This window comes from Pseudophryne corroboree, chromosome 7 (assembly GCF_028390025.1).
Source record: "Pseudophryne corroboree isolate aPseCor3 chromosome 7, aPseCor3.hap2, whole genome shotgun sequence".
NCBI classification, from domain to species: Eukaryota; Metazoa; Chordata; class Amphibia; order Anura; family Myobatrachidae; genus Pseudophryne; species Pseudophryne corroboree.
The window spans coordinates 36744727-36767740 of NC_086450.1; the positions used below are offsets into that span (position 1 = coordinate 36744727).

At 50.2% G+C, this 23014-nt stretch overlaps 1 protein-coding gene across 1 annotated transcript in view; it reads right to left on the reverse strand.

Annotated features, from left to right (window-relative positions):
• MAP3K13 (mitogen-activated protein kinase kinase kinase 13) overlaps positions 1-18767 on the reverse strand; it is a 200276-nt gene extending 181509 nt beyond the window's left edge. Inside the window, exon 1 of the mRNA XM_063933018.1 lies at positions 18638-18767. The gene's annotated coding sequence lies outside the window, so the exon portion shown is untranslated. The remainder of the gene's footprint in view (positions 1-18637) is intronic.
• Positions 18768-23014: the final 4247 nt, after the last annotated feature.

Consider the following 23014-nt stretch of genomic DNA (forward strand, 5'->3'; position numbering starts at 1 on the left):
AGTGGTTCAAACCAGTGTGACTTAAGGAAACTTAACACCACGTTAAGGTCCCAAGGCTCCACCGGAGGTACAAAAGGAGGTTGAAAATGCAGCACTCCCTTCACAAAAGTCTGAACTTCTGGGAGAGAAGCCAATTCTTTTTGAAAGAAAATGGATAGGGCCGAAATCTGAACCTTAATGGAGCCTAATTTTAGGCCCAAATTCACTCCAGTTTGTAGGAAGTGAAGGAAACGGCCCAGATGGAATTCTTCCGTAGGAGCATTCCTGGCCTCACACCAAGAAACATATTTTCGCCATATACGGTGATAATGTTTAGATGTCACGTCCTTCCTAGCCTTTATCAGCGTAGGAATGACCTAATCCGGAATGCCTTTTTCCGCTAGGATCCGGCGTTCAGCCGCCGCCCGCCATGCCGTCAAACGCAGCCGCGGTAAGTCTTGGAACAGACATGGCCCTTGTTGCAATAGGTCCTGTCTTAGAGGAAGAGGCCACGGATCTTCTGTAAGCATTTCCTGCAGATCCGGATACCAGGTCCTTCGTGGCCAATCGAGAACAATGAAGATTGTTCTCACTCCTCTTTTTCTTATTATTCTCAACACCTTGGGTATGAGAGGAAAAGGAGGAAATACATAGACTGACTGGAACACCCACGGTGTCACTAAGGCGTCTACTGCTACTGCCTGAGGGTCTCTTGACCTGGCGCAATACCTCTGTAGCTTTTTGTTGAGGTGGGACGCCATCATGTCTATCTGTGGCAGTCCCCACTGACTTGCAATCTGTGCGAAGACTTCCTGATGAAGTCCCCACTCTCCAGGATGTAGGTCGTGTCTGCTGAGGAAGTCTGCTTCCCAGTTGTCCACTCCCGGAATGAACACTGCTGACAGTGCGCTTACATGATTCTCCGCCCAGCGAAGAATTCTGGTGGCTTCCGCCATCGCCACCCTGCTCCTTGTGCCACCCTGGCGGTTTACATGAGCTACTGCGGTGATGTTGTCTGACTGGATCAGAACGGGTTGGTCGCGAAGTAAGGTCTCCGCTTGACATAGGGCATTGTATATGGCCCTTAGTTCCAAGATGTTGATGTGAAGACAAGTCTCTTGACTTGACCAAAGACCTTGGAAATTTCTTCCCTGTGTAACTGCTCCCGAACCTCGGAGGCTCACGTCCGTGGTCACCAGGATCCAGTCCTAAATGCCGAACCTGCGGCCCTCTAGAAGGTGAGCACTCTGCAGCCACCACAGGAGAGATACCCTGGCCCTGGGGGATAGGGTGATCAACTGATGAATCTGTAGATGTGACCCGGACCACTTGTCCAGTAGGTCCCATTGGAAAGTCCTCGGATGGAACCTGCCGAAGGGAATGGCCTCGTATGATGCCACCATCTTTCCCAGGACTTGAGTGCAGTGATGCACTGACACCTGTCTTGGTTTCAATAGGTTCCCGACCAGAGTCATGAGTTACTGGGCCTTCTCTATCTGAAGGTAAACCCATTTCTGGTCCGTATCCAGAATCATTCCCAAGAAGGGCAGACGAGTCATAGGAACCAACTGTGACTTCGGGATATTGAGAATCCAGCCGTGTTGCTGTGACACCTTCAGCGAAAGTGACACGCTGTTCAACAAGTGCTCTTTTGATCTCGCCCTTATTAGGAGATCGTCCAAGTATGGGATAATTGTGACTCCTTGCTTGCGTAGGAGCACCATAATTTCCGCCAATTACCCTGAAATTGGTAATGACAATACTGTACCGCAATTCTCAGGTACGCCTGATGGGGTGGATAAATGGGAACATGAAGGTATGCAGCCTTTATGTCTAGATACACCATAAAATCCCCCCCTTCCAGGCTGGCGATGATCGCTCTGAGCGATTCCACTTTTAATTTGAACCTTTTCAAGTATAGGTTCAGAGATTTTAATTTTAAAATAGGTCTGACCGAACCGTCCGGTTTCGGGACTACAGCCAAGGTTGAGTAATATCCCCTTCCTTGTTGCAGGAGGGGAACCTTGAGCACCCCCTGTTGGAGATACAATGTGTGAATTGTATTTAATATTATCTCCCTTTCTGGGGGAGAAGCCGGTAGGTCCGTTAAGGAAAACCGGCGAGGAGGCACCTCTTCGAATTCCAGCTTGTAACCCTGAGAAACAATTTTTATTGCCCAGGGATCCACCTGTGAGTGAACTCAGATGTGGCTGAAAAGTCGAAGACGTGCTCCCACTGGGGCGGTCTCCCTTAGCGGAGCCGCAGCGTCATGTGGTGGATTTAGTAGAGGCCGGGGAGGACTTCTGTTCCTGGGAACTAGCTGTGCCCTGTGCCCTTACCTCTGGTAAGAAAGGACGCTCCTCGTACTTTCTTGTTTTTCTGCGACCGAAAGGACTGCATTTGATAATGTCGTGCTTTCTTAGGCTGTGAGGGAATATAAGGCAAAAGATCAGAATTACCAGCTATAGCTGTGGAGACCAGGTCCGAGAGCCCTTCTCCACACAATTCCTCAGCCTTGTAAGGTAAAACCTCCATATGCCTCTTTTAGTCGGCATCACCTGTCCATTGCATGTTCCACAGGACACGTCTAGCAGAAATCGACATAGCGTTGACTCTAGAACCCAGTAGACCAATGTCTCTTTGGGCATGTCTTATATATAAGACAGCATCTTTTATATATATATATATATATATATACCGTATATATTCGAGTATAAGTCGACCCGAATATAAGCCGAGGCACCTAATTTTACCCCAAAAACCTGGGAAAACTTATTGACTCGAGTATAAGCCTAGGGTGGGAAATGCAGCTCTAGCCGTACACAGCCCTTAGTGCCAGATATGCCCTCATACTGCCAGATATGCCCCCACAGTGCCAGATATGCCCCACTGTGCCAGATGTGCCAGATATGCCCCACAGTGCCAGATGTGCCTGATATGCCCCACAGTGCCAGATATGCCCCACAGTGCCAGATATGCCCCACAGTGCCAGATGTGCCAGATATGCCCCACAGTGCCAGATGTGCCAGATATGCCCCACAGTGCCAGATATGCCCCACAGTGCCAGATATGCCCCACAGTGCTAGATGTGCCAGATATGCCCCACAGTGCCAGATATGCCCCACAGTGCCAGATATGCCCCACAGTGCCAGATGTGCCTGATATGCCCCACAGTGCCAGATGTGCCCCACAGTGCCAGATATGCCCCACTGTGCTAGATACTTACCCTCCCGCGCTGTCTTCTGAAGGAGGGACACGGAGAGCGCAGTGCTCGGCTCTCCTGTGTCCCTCCTGCGTCTCCGGCGGCAGCGGCGTGTGTTAAAGTAAGTGCCGGTTCGTGCACTTCCTTTAACACACACACCGCCGGAGACGCAGGAGGGACACAGGAGAGCCGCGCGCTGCGCTCTCCGTGTCCCTCCTAACGCTGACTCGATTGTAAGCCGAGGTGGCTTTTTCAGCACAAAAAAACGTGCTGAAAAAGTCGGCTTCTAATCGAGTATATACGGTAGGTATATATATATATATATATATATATATATATATCCTAGGGTCAATAACATGGTATCCTTATCTAGGGTTTCAATCTCCGCTGATAAGGTATCTGTCCACGCTGTTACAGCGCTATAAACCCATGCCGACACAATCGCCGGTCTGAGTAGTGTACCAGAATGTGTGTAAATGGATTTCAAAGTACTTTTACTGCATGCTATCTGCAGGATCCCTGAGGATAGCTGTTAAGTCAGCGCTACCTTTTGGGTAAACGTGTCAATGCCTTGTCCACCCTAGGGGAAGATTCCCATCGTATCCTGGCCCTAGCAGGGAAAGGATACGCCATGAGAATTCTTTTTGGGAATCTGCAGTTTCTTGTCTGGAGATTCCCGCTCTTTTTCTTCATGAGAGGAGTGAAATTTACCTCAGCTTTCTTCCCCTTAAACATGTGTACCCACGTGTCAGGGACAGATGAGTCATCAGTGATATGCAAAACGTCTTTTATTACAATAATCATATATTGAATACTTTTCTGCCAGCTTTGGCTGTAACTTTGCATTATCGTAGTCGACACGGGAGTCAGACTCCGTGTCGGTATCAGTGTCTATTATTTTAGATAGTGGGCGTTTTGAGACTCTGAAGGTCCCTGCGACATAGGGACAGACATGGGTAGATTCCCTGTCTGTTTACCTTTTACCTTAGCACTTAATTCCACATATCCAGTCAGGTGTCGGCGTTGTCGACGGAGACACCACACACACACATTTGCTCCATCTCCTTCTTAGGAGAGCTTTTTACCTCAGACATGTCGACACACGCGTACCGACACACCACACACTCAGGGAACCCTCTTATCTGAAGACAGTTCCCCCACAAGGCCCTTTGGAGAGACAGAGAGAGAGTATGCCAGCACACACCCCAGCGCTATATGACCCAGGAAAAAAACACAGTAATTTAATGTTTTACCCAGTAGCGCTGTTATATATTATTTGCGCCGAATTATGTGGTATAAGCAGGGGAGAGTCCGGGAAGCTTCCTCTCAGCGGTGCTGTGGAGAAAAAATGGCGCTTGTGAGTGCTGAGGGAGAAGCCCCGCCTCCTCGGCGGCGGGCTTCTGTCCCGCTTAAACAGTGTAAAATTGGCAGGGGCTCTTATATATATACAGTGTCCAGCTGTATATATATCCTTTTTGCCAAATAAGAGGTTTACATGCTGCCCAGGGCGCCCCCCCTGCGCCCTGCACCCTTACAGTGACTGTCGTATGTGAGGTGTATGGGAGCAATGGCGCACAGCTGCAGTGCTGTGCGTTACCTCAGTGAAGATCATGAAGTCTTCTGCTGCCTCTGAAGTCTTCTTTTCTTCTCATACTCACCCGGCTTCTATCTTCCGGCTCTGCAAGGGGGACGGCGGCGCGGCTCTGGGACGGACGGCGAGGGTGAGATCCTGCGTACCAATCCTTCTGGAGCTAATGGTGTCCAGTAGCCTAAGAAGCAGAGCGTTTCAACTCACAGAAGTAGGTCTGCTTCTCTCCCCTCAGTCCCTCGATGCAGGGAGTCTGTTGCCAGCAAGGCTCCCTGAAAATAAAAAACCTAACAAAATACTTTCTATCAGAAAGCTCAGGAGAGCTCCCTGAAAAGCACCCAGTCTCCACTGGGCACAGTATCAAACTGAGGTCTGGAGGAGGGGCATAGAGGGAGGAGCCAGTGCACACCCAGATCTAGAGTCTTTCTTAAAGTGCCCATGTCTCCTGCGGAGCCCGTCTATCCCCATGGTCCTTACGGAGTCCCCAGCATCCTCTAGGACGTAAGAGAAATAATAGGGGAGTGGCTTCATGGAGAAGGGGCATGGCCACAAAATAATACCAATTCATATTGCGCCGCACAGTAGTCTCCATTATTCAAATTACGCCACACAGTAGTGCCACTTACACACATTACACCAGGTAGATCCCCTTATACACATTACACCAGGTAGATCCCCTTATACACATTACACCAGGTAGATCCCCTTATACACAGTACACCAGGTAGATCCCATTATTCACATTACACCAGGTGGATCCCCTTATACACATTACACCAGGTAGATCCCCTTATACACATTACACCAGGTAGATCTCCTTAAATACATTAAACCAGGTAGATCCCCTTATATACATTACGCCAGGTACAGACCCCTTTTAAACATTGCTCCAGGTAGAATCCCCTTTTACACATTACACAAGGTAGAGTCGCCTCCTGTTCATACTTGCCTACCTGACCCTCTCCATGAGGGAGAAAATGCTCTGTTCCTGGACTTTCCTGGTAATGTATGATTGCCATCCCCTGTGGCACCACAGGGGATGGCAATCATACATTACCAGAAAAATCCAGGAACAGAGCATTTTCTCCCTCATGGAGAGGGTCAGGTAGGCAAGTATGCTCCTGTTCCAGCCCACTTTAAGCCCTGATCAGACCAAGGGCAGTAGAGATCCTGGCTGGGCCCAGGCTTTTCAGGTTGCGTGGCCTAATCACAGGCGGTGTACCCATGCACCCTTAGAAAAAAATGCAGAAAAAAATGTATTTTAAGCGCCTCTCTGGCCACACTCCAGCCCAACACACAGCAACGTGTGCTGTGCTGTTGAGAGGAGCTGCAGCTCCTTCTGACAGGTAAGGGGGAAGGGGCCCAGGGCCCTCACTGGGCCCCTCCATCAGACACTCTCCTCCCCTCTCTCTGCACCACTGATCAGACCACACTCATGCTCTGATCCTGTGACACAGAGAGGGCAAGCCTAAAGCTGGGCACACACATTATCGCCGATAGTAAATTGAAAGTCCGTCAGCAGTTGTGTACCTGATATGTCTGTGAAAGATGTTATTCACAGACATATCACATTGGCCCTGCAGCAAAGCCAATGTCCAATATAACCACAGATATATAGACGTATCTGGCTGTGTGTACGGACTTGCTGCAGGGACCGCCGGTGACTGACATCTCAACTGGGAGGGCACATACATTTGAATGCCCACCCAGTTGTGACATCAGGCTCAACACATCGGGCGGGCGATTGGTAAGTGTGTATGCACTTACCAATTGTTAGATAGGTCCGCCGGGTGTGTACCCAGATTAAGATACATGCTCTGAGCCGAGAGTGGGGGGGGGGGGGGCAAAGTCAGAGAGATACTTGGGAGAGAGAGATGTGGATAAGACAGAGACATGGAGGAGAAAAATATGTAGGGGAGAAAGCGAGAGACGTGGGAGAGAATAAGAGATGAGATGTGGGGGAGAGCAAGAGACATGTGAAAGAGTGAGACATGGAGGAGTGGGTGAGATGTGGTGAGACAAGGGTGGGGAGAGATGTGGGTTAGACAGACATGGAGGAGAAAGATACATAGGGAAGAGAGCGAGAGACGAGACGTGGGGGAGAGCGAGAGACGAGACGTGGGGGAGAGCGAGACGAGACGTGGGGGAGAGCGAGACAAGACGTGGAGGAGAGCGAGAGAGACGAGACGGGGGGAGAGCGAGAGAGACGAGACGGGGGGAGAGCGAAAGAGACGAGACGGGGGGGAGAGCGAGAGAGACGAGACGGGGGGGAGAGCGAGAGAGACGGGGGGGAGCGAGAGAGACGAGACGGGGGGAGAGCAAGAGAGACGAGACGGGGGGGGGGGGAGCGAGAGAGACGAGACGCGGGGGAGAGCGAGAGAGACAAGACGCAGGGGAAAGCAAAAGAGACGGGACGCGGGGAAAAGCGAAAGAGACGAGACGCGTGGGAAAGCGAAAGACGAGAGGTGGGGGAGAGCAAGAGACGAGACTTGGGGGAGAGAGAGACGAGACGTGGGGGAGAGCGAGACGAGACGTGGGGGAGAGCGAGAGAGACGAGACGCGGGGAAGAGCGAGAGAGACGAGACGGGGGGAAGAGCGAGAGAGGCGAGATGTGGGGGAGAGCGAGACGAGACGTGGGGGAGAGCGAGAGAGACGAGACGCGGGGGAGAGCGAGAGAGACGAGACGGGGGGAAGAGCGAGAGAGACGAGATGCGGGGGAGAGCGAGAGAGTCGAGACGCAGGGTAGAGCGAGAGAGACGAGATGTGGGGGAGAGAGACAAGATGTGGGGGAGAGCGAGAGAGACGAGACATGGGGGAGAGTGAGAGATGAGACATGGGGGAGAGTGAAAGAGACGAGACATGGGGAGAATGAGAGAGACGAGACGCGGGGGAAAGCGAGAGAGATGAGACGCGGGGGAAAGCGAAAGAGACGAGACGCGGGGGAGAACGAGAGAGACGAGACACGGGGGAGAGCGAGAGAGACGAGACACGGGGGAGAGCGAGAGAGACGAGACGTGGGGGAGAGCGAGAGACGAGACGTGGGGGAGAGCGAGACGAGACGTGGGGAAGAGAGAGACGAGACGTAGGGGAGAGCGAGAGAGACGAGACGTGGGGGAGAGCGAGAGAGACGAGATGCAGGGGAAAGCGAAAGAGACAGGACGCGGGGGAAAGCGAAAGAGACAAGACATTGGGGAGAGCGAGAGATGAGACGTGGGGGAGAGCGAGACGAGACGTGGGGGAGAGCGAGAGATGAGCCGTGGGTGAGAGCGAGACGAGACGTGGGGGAGAGAGAGACGAGACGTGGGGGAGAGCGAGAGAAACGAGACGCGGTGGAGAGCGAGAGAGACGAGATGGGGGAAGAGCGAGAGAGACGAGATGTGGGGGAGAGCGAGAGAGACGAGACGCAGGGGAGAGCGAGAGAGACGAGACGCAGGGGAGAGCGAGAGAGACCAGATGTGGGGGAGAAAGACAAGATGCGGGGGAAAGCGAGAGAGACGAGACGTGGGGGAGAGTGAGAGAGATGAGACATGGGGGAGAGTGAGAGAGACGAGACGCGGGGGAAAGCGAGAGAGATGAGATGCGGAAGAAAGCGAAAGAGACGAGACGCGGGGGAAAGCAAGAGAGATGAGATGTGGGGGAAAGCGAAAGAGACGAGACGCGGGGGAAAGCGAAAGAGACGGGACGCGGGGAAAAGCGAAAGAGACGAGACGCGGGGGAAAGCGAAAGAGACGAGACGCGGGGGAGAATGAGAGAGACGAGACATGGGGGAGAGAGAGACGAGACGCGGGGAACAGCGAGAGAGACGAGACGTGGGGGAGTGTGAGAGAGATGAGACGTGGGGGAGAATGAGAGAGACGAGACGTGGGGGAGAGTGATAGAGATGAGACATGGTGAAGAGTGAGAGAGACGAGACGTGGGGGAGAATGAGAGAGACGAGACGTGGAGGAAAGTGAGAGAGACGAGACGTGGGGGAGAATGAGAGAGACGAGACGTGGGGGAGAGTGAGAGAGATGAGACGTGGGGGAGAATGAGAGAGACGAGACGTGGGGGAGAGTGAGAGAGATGAGACGTGGGGGAGAATGAGAGAGACGAGACGTGGGGGAGAGTGAGAGAGATGAGACGTGGGGGAGAATAAGAGAGATGAGACGTGGGGGAGAGCGAGAGAGATGTGACATGGTGAAGAGAGAGAGACGAGACGTGGGGGAGAATGAGAGAGACGAGATGTGGGGGAGAGTGAGAGAGATGAGACGTGGGGGAGAATGAGAGAGACGAGACGTGGGGGAGAATGAGAGAGACGAGACGTGGGGGAGAGTGAGAGAGATGAAACGTGGGGGAGAATGAGAGAGACAAGACGTGGGGGAGAGTGAGAGAGACGAGACGTGGGGGAGAATGAGAGAGATGAGACGTGGGGGAGAATGAGAGAGATGAGACGTGGGGGAGAGTGAGAGAGACGAGACGTGGGGGAGAATGAGAGAGACGAGACGTGGGGAAGAGTGAGAGAGATGAGACATGGTGAAGAGTGAGAGAGACGAGACGTGGGGGAGAATGAGAGAGATGAGACGTGGGGGAGAATGAGAGAGACGAGACGCGGGGGAAAATGAGAGAGACGAGACGCGGGGGAAAGCGAAAGAGACGAGACGCGGGGGAAAGCGAAAGAGATGAGACACGGAGGAAAGCGAAAGAGACGAGACGCGGGGGAGAGCAAGAATGAGACGTGGAGGAGAGCAAGAGACATGTGGGAAAGTGATACATGGGGGAGTGGGTGAGAAGTTGGTGGTAGAGAGTGAGGTGGGGAGAGAGATGGGGAGGGAGGACGGAGAGGGGGAGCACCACAGAAAAAAACGTGCAATCTAAAAATAAACCACATTTCAGTCTGTGACCGACCTGCAGCTTAGTGTCCTCACAGTCACATCTTGCATGGCGTGGCCAGTGTAGTGGAAAAGCGGTCCTGCAGCCGGCTTCTGTGGCATTTGTGGTCCCATGAGGAACAACCACTTAATATATTAAGCGACTGAGCGGGTGTGGCCACTGGCCATACAGGCTGCAGTGCACCGCTGCGCTATTTAGGATGTAAGGCCGCGCAAAGCATGGGCCTAGCGCGGCATGGAGAGGAGGCGGTGCTGTGAAAAACCCTGGGGCGGTAAGGAGGAGGAGGCGTGCAATGAATAGGAGCACGTCAGGCCGGGGAGGAGTAGACAGCACAGGTAGGATGTGCTGACTGACTCTGCTGCGCTGAGCGGGCTCCATTTACAACTGTGCTGGACGGCTTAACCTGTGATCGGCGAGCGGCCATGCGGGTGGTGCTGCCAGATGGTGCATATGTGCTGTGTGCACGGCACCTCTGGCACACACCTAGTTACGGCCCTGGTGATAATGCACCAGCCAATCATTATGGATTTGAAAAATGACAGTTAGGAGCTGATTGGCTGGTGCGTTATCACCTTCCACATTTTCAAGTATGGGTCATTAGGTCGACCACTATTGGTCGACATGCATTACGTCAACATGGCCAATAGGTCGACATGTACTAGGTCGACATGGAAAAAGGACGACATGAGGTTTTTTTTTTACTGTTTTTGGTGTTGTTTTCTTCGTAAAGTGACGGGGAACCCCAATTAGTGCACCATGTCCCCTCGCGTGGCAAGCGAAGGTGTCTCGCTGCGCTCGGCACAGGTTTCCGTTCCCAATTGTAGTCCACGTGGATCGTAAAGTATGAAAAAGTTACAAAAATTAAAAAAAAATTCTAAAAAACTAATTTCGACCTTTTTCCATGTCAACTTAGTACATGTCAACCTATTGACCATGGAGACCTAATGATTGTCGACCTAAGTGCTGTCAACCTAATGACCGTATCCCCACATTTTCACTGCATTACCACTTCTTCAGGCTTAATACATCTGCCTAAAAGGGATATATAGGCGATAATACTGCATAAATAATTAGCCAAAATGGACATAGATAATCGATCATCAAGCGAAGCAAATAAACTGGATGGCAGATTATCGCACACACTTGCCAAGGCAGCAATCGGCCAACCAGATTTAAGTTGAAAACGAAAAACAAACGTGACAACTCTTCCAATTTGTTGTTTTTGACAGTATAAATAAATAAAGTAACACAGTCGCCTAGGTAACACATTATACTGCTATTATGATTCTTAAGGTGGGTACACACTGGCCGATATATCGTGGGTCCGTCGGCCAGTGTGAACGGGCGATAATAAGATTTTACTTACCGATAAATCTTTTTCTCGTAGTCCGTAGTGGATGCTGGGGACTCCGTCAGGACCATGGGGATTAGCGGCTCCGCAGGAGACAGGGCACAAAAATAAAGCTTTAGGATCAGGTGGTGTGCACTGGCTCCTCCCCCTATGACCCTCCTCCAAGCCTCAGTTAGGATACTGTGCCCGGACGAGCGTACACAATAAGGAAGGATTTTGAATCCCGGGTAAGACTCATACCAGCCACACCAATCACACCGTACAACTTGTGATCTGAACCCAGTTAACAGTATGACAAACGTAGGAGCCTCTGAACAGACGGCTCACAACAATAACAACCCGATTTTTTTGTAACAATAACTATGTACAAGTATTGCAGACAATCCGCACTTGGGATGGGCGCCCAGCATCCACTACGGACTACGAGAAATAGATTTATCGGTAAGTAAAATCTTATTTTCTCTGACGTCCTAGTGGATGCTGGGGACTCCGTCAGGACCATGGGGATTATACCAAAGCTCCCAAACGGGCGGGAGAGTGCGGATGACTCTGCAGCACCGAATGAGAGAACTCCAGGTCCTCTTTAGCCAGGGTATCAAATTTGTAGAATTTTACAAACGTGTTCTCCCCCGACCACGTAGCTGCTCGGCAGAGTTGTAATGCCGAGACCCCTCGGGCAGCCGCCCAGGATGAGCCCACCTTCCTTGTGGAATGGGCCTTGACAGATTTAGGCTGTGGCAGGCCTGCCACAGAATGTGCAAGTTGAATTGTGCTACAAATCCAACGAGCAATCGTCTGCTTAGAAGCAGGAGCACCCAGCTTGTTGGGTGCATACAGTATAAACAGCGAGTCAGATTTTCTGACTCCAGCCGTCCTTGAAATATATATTTTCAATGCCCTGACAACGTCCAGCAACTTGGAATCCTCCAAATCGCTAGTAGCCGCAGGCACCACAATAGGCTGGTTCAGGTGAAACGCCGACACCACCTTAGGCAGAAACTGAGGACGCGTCCGCAGTTCTGCCCTGTCCGAATGGAAAATCAGATATGGGCTTTTATACGATAAAGCCGCCAATTCTGACACTCTCCTGGCTGAAGCCAGGGCCAGTAGCATGGTTACTTTCCATGTAAGATATTTCAAATCCACCGATTTGAGTGGCTCAAACCAATGGGATTTGAGAAAATCCAAAACTACATTAAGGTCCCACGGAGCCACTGGGGGCACAACCGGGGGCTGTATATGTAGTACTCCTTTTACAAAAGTCTGTACTTCAGGAACTGAAGCCAATTCTTTCTGGAAGAAAATCGACAGGGCCGAAATTTGAACCTTAATGGACCCCAATTTGAGGCCCATAGACAATCCTGTTTGCAGGAAATGTAGGAATCGACCCAATTGAAATTCCTCCGTGGGGGCCTTCCTGGCCTCACACCACGCAACATATTTTCTCCAAATGCGGTGATAATGTTGTGCAGTCACCTCCTTCCTGGCTTTTACCAGTGTAGGAATGACCTCTTCCGGAATGCCTTTTTCCCTTAGAATTCGGCGTTCAACCGCCATGCCGTCAAACGCAGCCGCGGTAAGTCTTGGAATAGACACGGTCCCTGCTGAAGCAGATTCCCGTCTTAGAGGTAGAGGCCACGGATCTTCCGTGAGCATCTCCTGAAGTTCCGGGTACCAAGTTCTTCTTGGCCAATCCGGAGCCACGAGTATCGTTCTTACTCCCCTTTGCCGTATAATTCTCAGTACTTTTGGTATGAGAGGCAGAGGAGGAAACACATACACTGACTGGAACACCCACGGTGTTACCAGAGCGTCCACAGCTATTGCCTGAGGGTCTCTTGACCTGGCGCAATACCTGTCCAGTTTTTTGTTGAGGCGAGACGCCATCATATCCACCTTTGGTTTTTCCCAACGGTTCACAATCATGTGGAAGACTTCTGGATGAAGTCCCCACTCTCCCGGGTGTAGATCGTGTCTGCTGAGGAAGTCTGCTTCCCAGTTGTCCACTCCCGGAATGAACACTGCTGACAGTGCTATCACATGATCTTCCGCCCAGCGAAGAATCCTTGCAGCTTCTGCCATTGCTCTCCTGCTTCTTGTGCCGCCCTGTCTGTTTACGTGGGCGACTGCCGTGATGTTGTCCGACTGGATCAACACCGGCTGACCCTGAAGCAGGGGTTTTGCCAGGCTTAGAGCATTGTAAATCGCTCTTAGCTCCAGTATATTTATGTGAAGAGACATCTCCAGGCTTGACCATACTCCCTGGAAGTTTCTTCCCTGTGTGACCGCTCCCCAGCCTCTCAGACTGGCATCCGTGGTCACCAGGACCCAGTCCTGTATGCCGAATCTGCGGCCCTCTAACAGATGAGCACTCTGCAACCACCACAGAAGAGACACCCTTGTCCGTGGCGATAAGGTTATCCGCTGATGCATCTGCAGATGCGATCCGGACCATTTGTCCAGCAGATCCCACTGAAAAGTTCGTGCGTGGAATCTGCCGAATGGAATAGCTTCGTAAGAAGCCACCATCTTTCCCAGGACTCTTGTGCATTGATGCACAGACTCTTTCCCTGGTTTTAGGAGGTTCCTGACAAGTTCGGATAACTCCCTGGCTTTCTCCTCCGGAAGAAACACCTTTTTCTGAACCGTGTCCAGAATCATTCCCAGGAACAGCAGACGTGTCGTCGGGGTCAATTGAGATTTTGGAAAATTCAGAATCCACCCGTGCTGTTGCAGCACTACTTGGGTTAGTGCTACTACGCCCCCCAGCTGTTCCCTGGACCTTGCCCTTATCAGGAGATCGTCCAAGTAAGGGATAATTAATACGCCTTTTCTTCGCAGAAGAAACATCATTTCGGCCATTACCTTGGTAAAGACCCGAGGTGCCGTGGACAATCCAAACGGCAGCGTCTGAAACTGATAATGACAGTTTTGCACCACGAACCTGAGGTACCCTTGATGTGAAGGGCAAATTGGGACATGCAGGTAAGCATCCTTGATGTCCAGGGACACCATAAAGTCCCCTTCTTCCAGATTCGCTATCACTGCTCTGAGTGACTCCATCTTGAACTTGAATTTTTGTATGTACAGGTTCAAAGATTTCAGATTTAGAATAGGTCTTACCGAGCCGTCCGGCTTCGGTACCACAAATAGTGTGGAATAATACCCCTTTCCCTGTTGTAGGAGGGGTACCTTGACTATCACCTGCTGAGAATACAGCTTGTGAATGGCTTCCAATACCGTCGCCCTGTCTGAGGGAGACGTTGGCAGAGCAGACTTTAGGAACCGGCGAGGGGGAGACTTCTCGAATTCCAACCTGTAACCCTGAGATACTATCTGCAGGATCCAGGGGTCCACCTGTGAGTGAGCCCACTGTGCGCTGAAATTCTTGAGTCGACCCCCCACCGCCCCTGAGTCCGCTTGTAAAGCCCCAACGTCATGCTGAGGGCTTTGCAGAAGCCGGGGAGGGCTTCTGCTCGTGGGAAGAAGCTGCTTGGTGCACTCTCTTACCCTTTCCTTTGCCTCGGGGCAAATATGACTGTCCTTTCGCCCGCTTGTTCCTATAGGAACGAAAGGACTGCGGCTGAAAAGACGGTGTCTTTTTCTGTTGGGAGGGGACCTGAGGTAAAAAGGTGGATTTCCCGGCTGTTGCCGTGGCCACCAAATCCGATAGACCGACCCCAAATAATTCCTCCCCCTTATACGGCAATACTTCCATATGCCGTTTGGAATCCGCATCACCTGACCATTGTCGCGTCCATAAGCTTCTTCTGGCAGATATGGACATCGCACTTACTCTCGATGCCAGAGTGCAAATATCCCTCTGAGCATCTCGCATATAAAGAAAAGCATCCTTTAATTGCTCTAAAGTCAATAAAATACTGTCCCTATCTAGGGTATCAATATTTTCAGTCAGGGAATCCGACCAAACCACCCCAGCACTGCACATCCATGCAGAGGCGATGGCTGGTCGCAGTATAACACCAGTATGAGTGTATATACTTTTCAGGGTAGTTTCCAGCCTCCTATCCGCTGGATCCTTGAGGGCGGCCGTTTCAGGAGACGGTAACGCCACTTGTTTTGATAAGCGTGTGAGCGCCTTATCCACCCTAGGGGGTGTTTCCCAGCGCGCCCTAACCTCTGGCGGGAAAGGATATAATGCCAATAACTTCTTTGAAATTAGCAGTTTTCTATCGGGGTTAACCCACGCTTCATCACACACTTCATTCAATTCGTCTGATTCAGAAAAAACTACAGGTAGTTTTTTCAGACCCCACATAATACCCCTTTTTGTGGTACATGCAGTATCAGAGATATGCAAAGCCTCCTTCATTGCCGTGATCATATAACGTGTGGCCCTACTGGAAAATACGTTTGTTTCTTCACCGTCGACACTAGATTCGGTGTCCGTGTCTGGGTCTGTGTCGACCGACTGAGGTAAAGGGCGTTTTACAGCCCCTGACGGTGTCTGAGACGCCTGTACAGGTACTAATTGGTTTGCCGGCCGTCTCATGTCGTCAACTGATTTTTGTAATGTGCTGACATTATCACGTAATTCCATAAACAAAGCCATCCATTCCGGTGTCGACTCCCTAGGGGGTGACATCACCATTACCGGCAATTGCTCCGCCTCCACACCAACATCGTCCTCATACATGTCGACACACACGTACCGACACACAGCAGACACACAGGGAATGCTCTTATCGAAGACAGGACCCCACTAGCCCTTTGGGGAGACAGAGGGAGAGTTTGCCAGCACACACCCAAGCGCTATAAATATATAGGAACAACCCTATAGAAGTGTTGTCTCCCTTATAGCAGCTTAATATATCAAAAAACGCCAAAAAAGTGCCCCCCCCCCTCTCTGTTTTACCCGGTTTCTGTAGTGCAGTGCAGGGGAGAGTCCTGGGAGCCTTCCTCGCAGCGGAGCTGAGCAGGAAAATGGCGCTGTGTGCTGAGGAGATAGGCCCCGCCCCCTATTTCGGCGGGCTCTTCTCCGGTGTTTGTGAGACCTGGCAGGGGTGAAATACATCCATATAGCCCCAGGGGCTATATGTGATGTATTTTTTTAGCCAGAACAAGGTATTCTCATTGCTGCCCAGGGCGCCCCCCGCAGCGCCCTGCACCCTCCGTGACCGCTGGTGTGAAGTGTGTGACAACAATGGCGCACAGCTGCAGTGCTGTGCGCTATCTCATGAAGACTGAAAAGTCTTCTGCCGCCGATTTCTGGACCTCTTCACTTTTCGGCATCTGCAAGGGGGTCGGCGGCGCGGCTCCGGGACCGGACTCCATGGCTGGGCCTGTGTTCGATCCCTCTGGAGCTAATGGTGTCCAGTAGCCTAAGAAGCCAATTCATCCTGCACGCAGGTGAGTTCACTTCTTCTCCCCTAAGTCCCTCGTTGCAGTGAGCCTGTTGCCAGCAGGACTCACTGTAAAATAAAAAACCTAAAAACTTTTTCTAAGCAGCTCTTTAGGAGAGCCACCTAGATTGCACCCTGCTCGGACGGGCACAAAAACCTAACTGAGGCTTGGAGGAGGGTCATAGGGGGAGGAGCCAGTGCACACCACCTGATCCTAAAGTTTTATTTTTGTGCCCTGTCTCCTGCGAAGCCGCTAATCCCCATGGTCCTGACGGAGTCCCCAGCATCCACTAGGACGTCAGAGAAAAGTCTGTGAACTCCGTCGTTCACAGATGTATCGGGTCGGCCACGCAGCACAACCGACGGCCAATACACATGCTGCGGCAGCCTGCGGTGATTGACAGCTGAACTGGGCGGGCGTTGTACACGCCCGCCCAGTTCATGACGTCAGTCCCCGACGGATCGGGCAGTGTGTATGCTCAACATAGATATAGCTGCCGATCAATTGATCTGCAGATATATCTACCAGTGTGTACCCACCTTTAGACATCTTTTCGCTACCTTGTTTAGTTGACAACTAACTTTATTAAACGGATCAGCAAACGGTTACGGTTCGGTCAACTTATCTCCAGTACAGTTACTATGAAATTCAGATGGTATCCGTGTGATTTACACAAACTGCTTTTCCGCAATTCGCTAACAAAATCAACTACTACAGGGGCAACAACAGGATTTTCTAGAGAGGGGTTAGGGGGGGGGGGGGGGGGGGGGGGCTTTCCAAATGCTTGGTTTCAGAGTCAGGGTGGCCAGTCTATGAACAGAGCTTAGGGCCTAATTTAGAGTTGTTCGCTATTGTCCGGTAGTCTAGGAGAGTGACAGATGAACCTAGCACTACCCTAGACATATATGTACACTTTGGTCTCTATATGCACTGCATAGCGTATGTTATGCAGCATTAATAATTAACCATGTGGATAGTTTATAGCGGTGCACCCCTAGCAGTACATGTTTTCTAGATCTCCTAGTTGGAGCACAGGTGTATTCATTACTGGCTGACACGTTTTAAAGGAGCCTCAGGTGGTGTTAATGATTTCACTTGTGATACTGAGAAGATTTTTTAAAAACATGCGGCTCTAGCAAAATTCCATTATATACTATTGCTATTGTGGTCATGGTGTAGGCTGTGGAGGGGGGTTTCCAGGCAACTGGAAACCCCCCTTGTGTTTGCCTATGTACTACTATGGAAGGCCTGAGACCAGTAACTTTGTACCCGAGAGACTGACAACTCATATTTTGAAACCTGATAACTCTATTGAGGCAGGAGCAGAATTTCCCGCCAAGATAACCTGCTTAGCGTACAGCGACCGCTAAGCAACAGCCACACCACAATAATAATGCACGCTCTCACTAAAGAAAAATAAATAAAATATTAACTAAAAGGAGAAAAATAAATAAATAAATTTGATCTTCAGTCAGGACAGTAAAATCTGCCTTTCCTGTTCAATTCAGGAAATCATTCTACTTTCAGATGATATTGGGTGAAGCAAACGTATACGTCAGAATCTCGGGATATAACAAACATATCAGGTCGATTGAATCTAAGATGTAAAAAATAAATAAACAGATCTCCTTGAAGGGAATTAAAACGTTACACGGCTGTCCGGGGACTGACTGCTTGCCAGTTCATTAGCGTCTGATAATCTCTAGGTAATGTTAAACCTCGAAGGCAGAAAGACACACCTCATATATTATTCATGTAATGTGCCGGAGCTAGCTTGGTCTGTGTAGCTTACAGTGGTACCAAGCAGCCACTATGCAGACGTGACGGAACATTTTGGATCTGTGTTTGCTTACGGCAGGTGAAACCCCATACAAATAAATTGTACTTAACTCCTCACCTGCAAGTCACCAGTGTGCCACTAAGAATAAACACGGGCCGGAAAGACCATATGGCTATTAACCACTTCAGTAAAAGAAGGAATTCCCGGCAAGCCCGGTAATAAATACATGAAGAAAGATATATATGAGAGAGGAACAAAACACTTAACAGCGTCTTCATGATGAAACGTGCATGCACCAACATTTAAAACACAAGTGTTCTTTAAAACGTGGCCTTTCTATCTATACCAGACAGCCGTATGTCTGTCCCCCCCATTGCATGACATTCTCTGAGTTAGCCACAAGCTTCTCTCTCCCTTTGGAATCAGTGGCAGATAACAACTGTTAGCAGAGTAAGTGCTAGGAGAGACAAGGATACAGAACACAACAGTACGAGATACACATACCAGACATCGGCAGGTGCTGTCACTCCTTCAGCCGCTCCTGACATTTAGGATCCAGCACGACAACAGTGCCTGGACAGAGTACAGAGGAATGTGAGAGGTGACAGGTAAAAGCTCACCTGTGGCTGTGTGTACCCAGTGACACGGGGACATGGAGGAGGAGGAGGAGGAGGAGAGCTAATGGGTAGGGCGGAAGCTGTGTCTGCAGCCCCGTTGGCTGTGGCGTGGACTGACTACAGGTGATACAACAACAGGATTGTTTAGCAGACAGGGAAGAGGAGCAGAAGCCGGGGGTGAAAGTGCAGAGAACAGAAAGAAAAGTGTTGGGGTAAAGTTGGCGCAGCGAACAGGAATTTATTCAGAGGCACAGCAGCTGCAGAGGGAAGAGGGGGGGGGGGGGGGGAATACACAGAAAAGAGAAAAATACAGGTTATAGAAACACATATCGGCATAAAGAAGAATTCCAGTTACATCTATTGTTGCAGAGACAATCCCCCTGCCACCAAATCACAGGACTGTTGGGGTCCCCTGTGCCAGCCCTTCCCTCTCCTAGTTGCAGAGTAATTCACCCCTGCTTGCACTGATATCTGCCCTTACACCAACGCCCCACCGCTGGAGAATATGGCGCCTAATACAGTATGTCAGTAACATCATTTAGATTGGTGCCACGGTCTGGATTATGTAATTCACTTGAGGGAACAGGGGGTTATTCTACAATAATGGCTGTAAACGGCGCTCTTCTTTAAAGGAATATCACTGGTTGCAGATTCCTAGCAAAGCTCTGTTGAAGCATTTACTGAATGCGGCCTGTATAATATTACAATTGTATATTGGGTCCTTTTTAATTGTTGATTTTTGAAACATTGGGGCTGGCGCAGATGTTCAGATGGGTCGGCAATACTTATACTCGCATTGGGCCCGATTCAGGATTGTAAGTAAAGCAAAAAAGCAAACAACTGGGCAATACCATGCAGGTGGGGCAGATGAAACGTGCAGAGAGATATAGATTTGGGAGGGGTATGTCCAAACTGAAATCTAACGTGCAGTGTGAAATCTAATGTGCAGTGTAAAAATAAAGCTAACATCTGTGGGCTGCATGGAAAAGCAGCTAATATCGACCCTGCACAGAAACATATACATGTATTTACTCCCCTTTCATGGCAACATGGTTTGCTCCAGACAAAAACTTACTTGCTTTTCTTGCTTTACTTACAAACATGAATCAGTCCCATTGTGCGCACGTGACTAAATGCGGATAATGGCAACACGCAGAGATGGACGCCTCTTCGTGCCTCGACTGCCCCCATCTGTGTGCTTGGTTTCACAAACGTCATCGCTAGTAATGCAAAGTTACATCAGCACTATACTTAGGGGAGGGATTCATCTGAAATCAGAGATGTCTCTGCTCTCGCCCATCTCATACTCGGCAATCTCACCAACACGCCCTCCCTACAATAAGCTTAGGTGCGAATGCCCTCTTGCCACCCAGTTACAAGTGAATGTCAGTGGCAAATGCAGGATTTCTAGAGGGGGGGTTCCAAATACAATCCACAATATCCCACTCTGCGGAGCATGGAATACAATATTAATATTTAACACTATAGAAGGTCTATAGTACAGGCTGTATCAAACATATTTATATAATTAAGATAATGTAAGTGGTCAGGAAAAGGTTAAACACACCATAATAAATAAATACACAAATATAATAGAACCAGTACCGCACTTTCTAAGCACACATTCTCCCACCTCATTGTAAGGCTTATGTCTCTTCTTCTTGGTAGCTACTCTCTGGTCCAGTGCACTGATTGATGCCTCAGAAGCAGAAGAAGCTTCTACCCCAGGACATGTGCAGCAGCTTAAACTGCATGATGTGGCGGCAGCTCTAGTAATTGTATTATATACCATTGCAATTGTTGTCATAATTTGAGCCACTTGCCAAGAGGAGGGGGGTTTCCAGGCAACCAGAATCCCCCCCCCCCCCCCCCCCCCACCCACCCCACCCTGCGTTTGCTTATGGGTGTCGTGGCAATGTGATTTGTTTCATTGTGGCATTGTTACCTGGTTTGCAGTCGCGCAATAGGTTGGGGCCTGGATGCTACAAATTGCTGGGAATGTGGCCCTCTGGACTCCCGGAAATTCGGCAGGCTCCCGGGTTATTGCAGGAATAAGCAAGTACGCTTCTAATACAGGGTAAAACGCAGCAACAGGTGTAAGCTCTCATCTAACAGGAAGATAAAACCAGTCAATACCATTAAAGCTTATTAGGTAAGTCACGAGCATTCACGATTTTCTATCAACAAATAAAAACTTCTGCAAGATTTACAAACCACAGGGTCCATGCTAAAATCATCAAGAGGGTATATACCCAACTGTATACATATACATATATATAATGATACAGAACAAATCCTGTCCCTGCCATATCGGACATAATTTAGTGGGTGATTCAGATCTGATCGCCGGGCTGCGTTTTTTGCTGTCCTGCGATCAGATAGTCACCGCCTACAGGGGGGATGTATTTTCGTTGTGCAAGTGTGCGATCGCATGTGTACACTGAGCTGCTAAAATCCACTGTGTGCAGTGTGTGCGCAGCCCAGGACTTACTCCTACAGTGCGATAGAATCAAGCTGATCAGGGCCGGAGCTGACGTCAGACACCCTCCCTGAAAACGCTTGGGCACGCCTGCGTTTTCCCGAACTCTCCCAGTAAACGCTCGGTTGCCTCCCACAAATGGCCTCTTCCTGTCAATCACTTTGCGAACGCCCGTGCGATCGGATTTTCCGCACCATCCCGTCGCTGACCGCCGATGCCCTTGTTGTTGTCCGACGCGTGAGCGCATTGCGACACATGCGCAGTTAGTACCTGATCGCCCGCTGTGTGAAAACGCACAGCAGCGACCAGATCTCAATGACCCCCTTAGTTGGAACAATGCTGATAAAGTGGCAAAAAAGTAAGTAATCTGCAAATTACTATTGCTGCCTAAGGGGTACATTTACTAAGCAGTGATAAGAGCGGAGAAGTGAGCCAGTGGAGATATTTCCCCATCAACCAATCAGCAGCTCTGTATCATTTTATAGTATGCAAATTATAGATGTTACTTCAGTGCTGATTGGTTGCCATGGGCAACTTCTCCACTGGCTCACTTCTCCGCTCTTATCACTGCTTAGTAAATGTACCCCTAAATTGGATGGGGCAAATTATTAGTGCCGTACTAGTTAATGACAAAATATTGTTGGCATGGTTGTTTACTATAGCAAGCAGGGGCGCCATGCAATCTCCTTCATGCCCCCGTTCCATCCTGGAAGGAATAGTGCCAGGGAATGGCTCTGATGACCATACGGTAAATAAATGTAATGGGGCAGGGTGTGAAGTGTGGGCCCCTCTTACCCAAGGGGCCCGCATGAACCCCACACCCCTCCCCCATTATAGATGTATGCTGGTAAAAGCAGAACCTACATAAATTGCGTGCCTGGGACAGAGTGATACGCAGGACATGGCGGTAACTTGAGCGTCACAGAACAGGTAATTCATAGTTACCTACTTTGCTGCCTCCTCCTCCGGGAGGTGGCAGCGTTGTAGGTGTATGGGGGGCGTGGCCGGCACCGGATAGGCGGTCCAGGGGCGTGACCGGCAGCAGTATGGGCGGTCCGGGGGCGTTACATCAGGGTCGCGTCATCGTGACTCCGCCCCCCGCTGTGCTATGCCGAGAAACAAGCCGCTGCATAGCGGGGAGCGGAGCTACGATGACGCGATTCAGCGCGAATCGCGTCATCGGACCCCCTCGGGCCGCCCGCTTGTTCTCTGTTGCGGGCGGCCGAGGGGGAAAGCGGGAGGCTTGCCCACCTTTCCGGGGGGCCGGGAGGGTCACCCGATTTTCGGGAGCCTCCCGGCCATTCCGGAAGGGTAGGCAAGTATGTATATTACACATAGAAAAACAATTCTCTGTCAGTAATACATGCTAAGAATGTTTAAGGCAATCGTTTCCAGACTGAGTACGCAAGGCACCTTAACAGTCCAGGTTTTAAGGCTATCCATGGTTGAGCGCAGATGATTAAATCAAATTAATTGAGGTACAATTGGGGCAGATGTATTAAGCCTGGAGAAGGCATAAGGAAGTGATAAACCAGTGATAAGTGCAAGGTGATAACGCACCAGCCAATCAGCTCCAATATGTAAATTGACAGGTATGAGCTGATTGGCTGGTGCGTTATCACCTTGCACATATCACCGCTTTATCACTTCTTTATGCCTTCTCCAGGCTTAATACATCTGCCCCAATGTGCTCAACCAAAGATATCCTTAAAACCTAAACTGTTAAGGTGCCTTGAGGACCGAGCTTGGAAACCACTGGTGAAATGTATTACCTTAATAGAATTG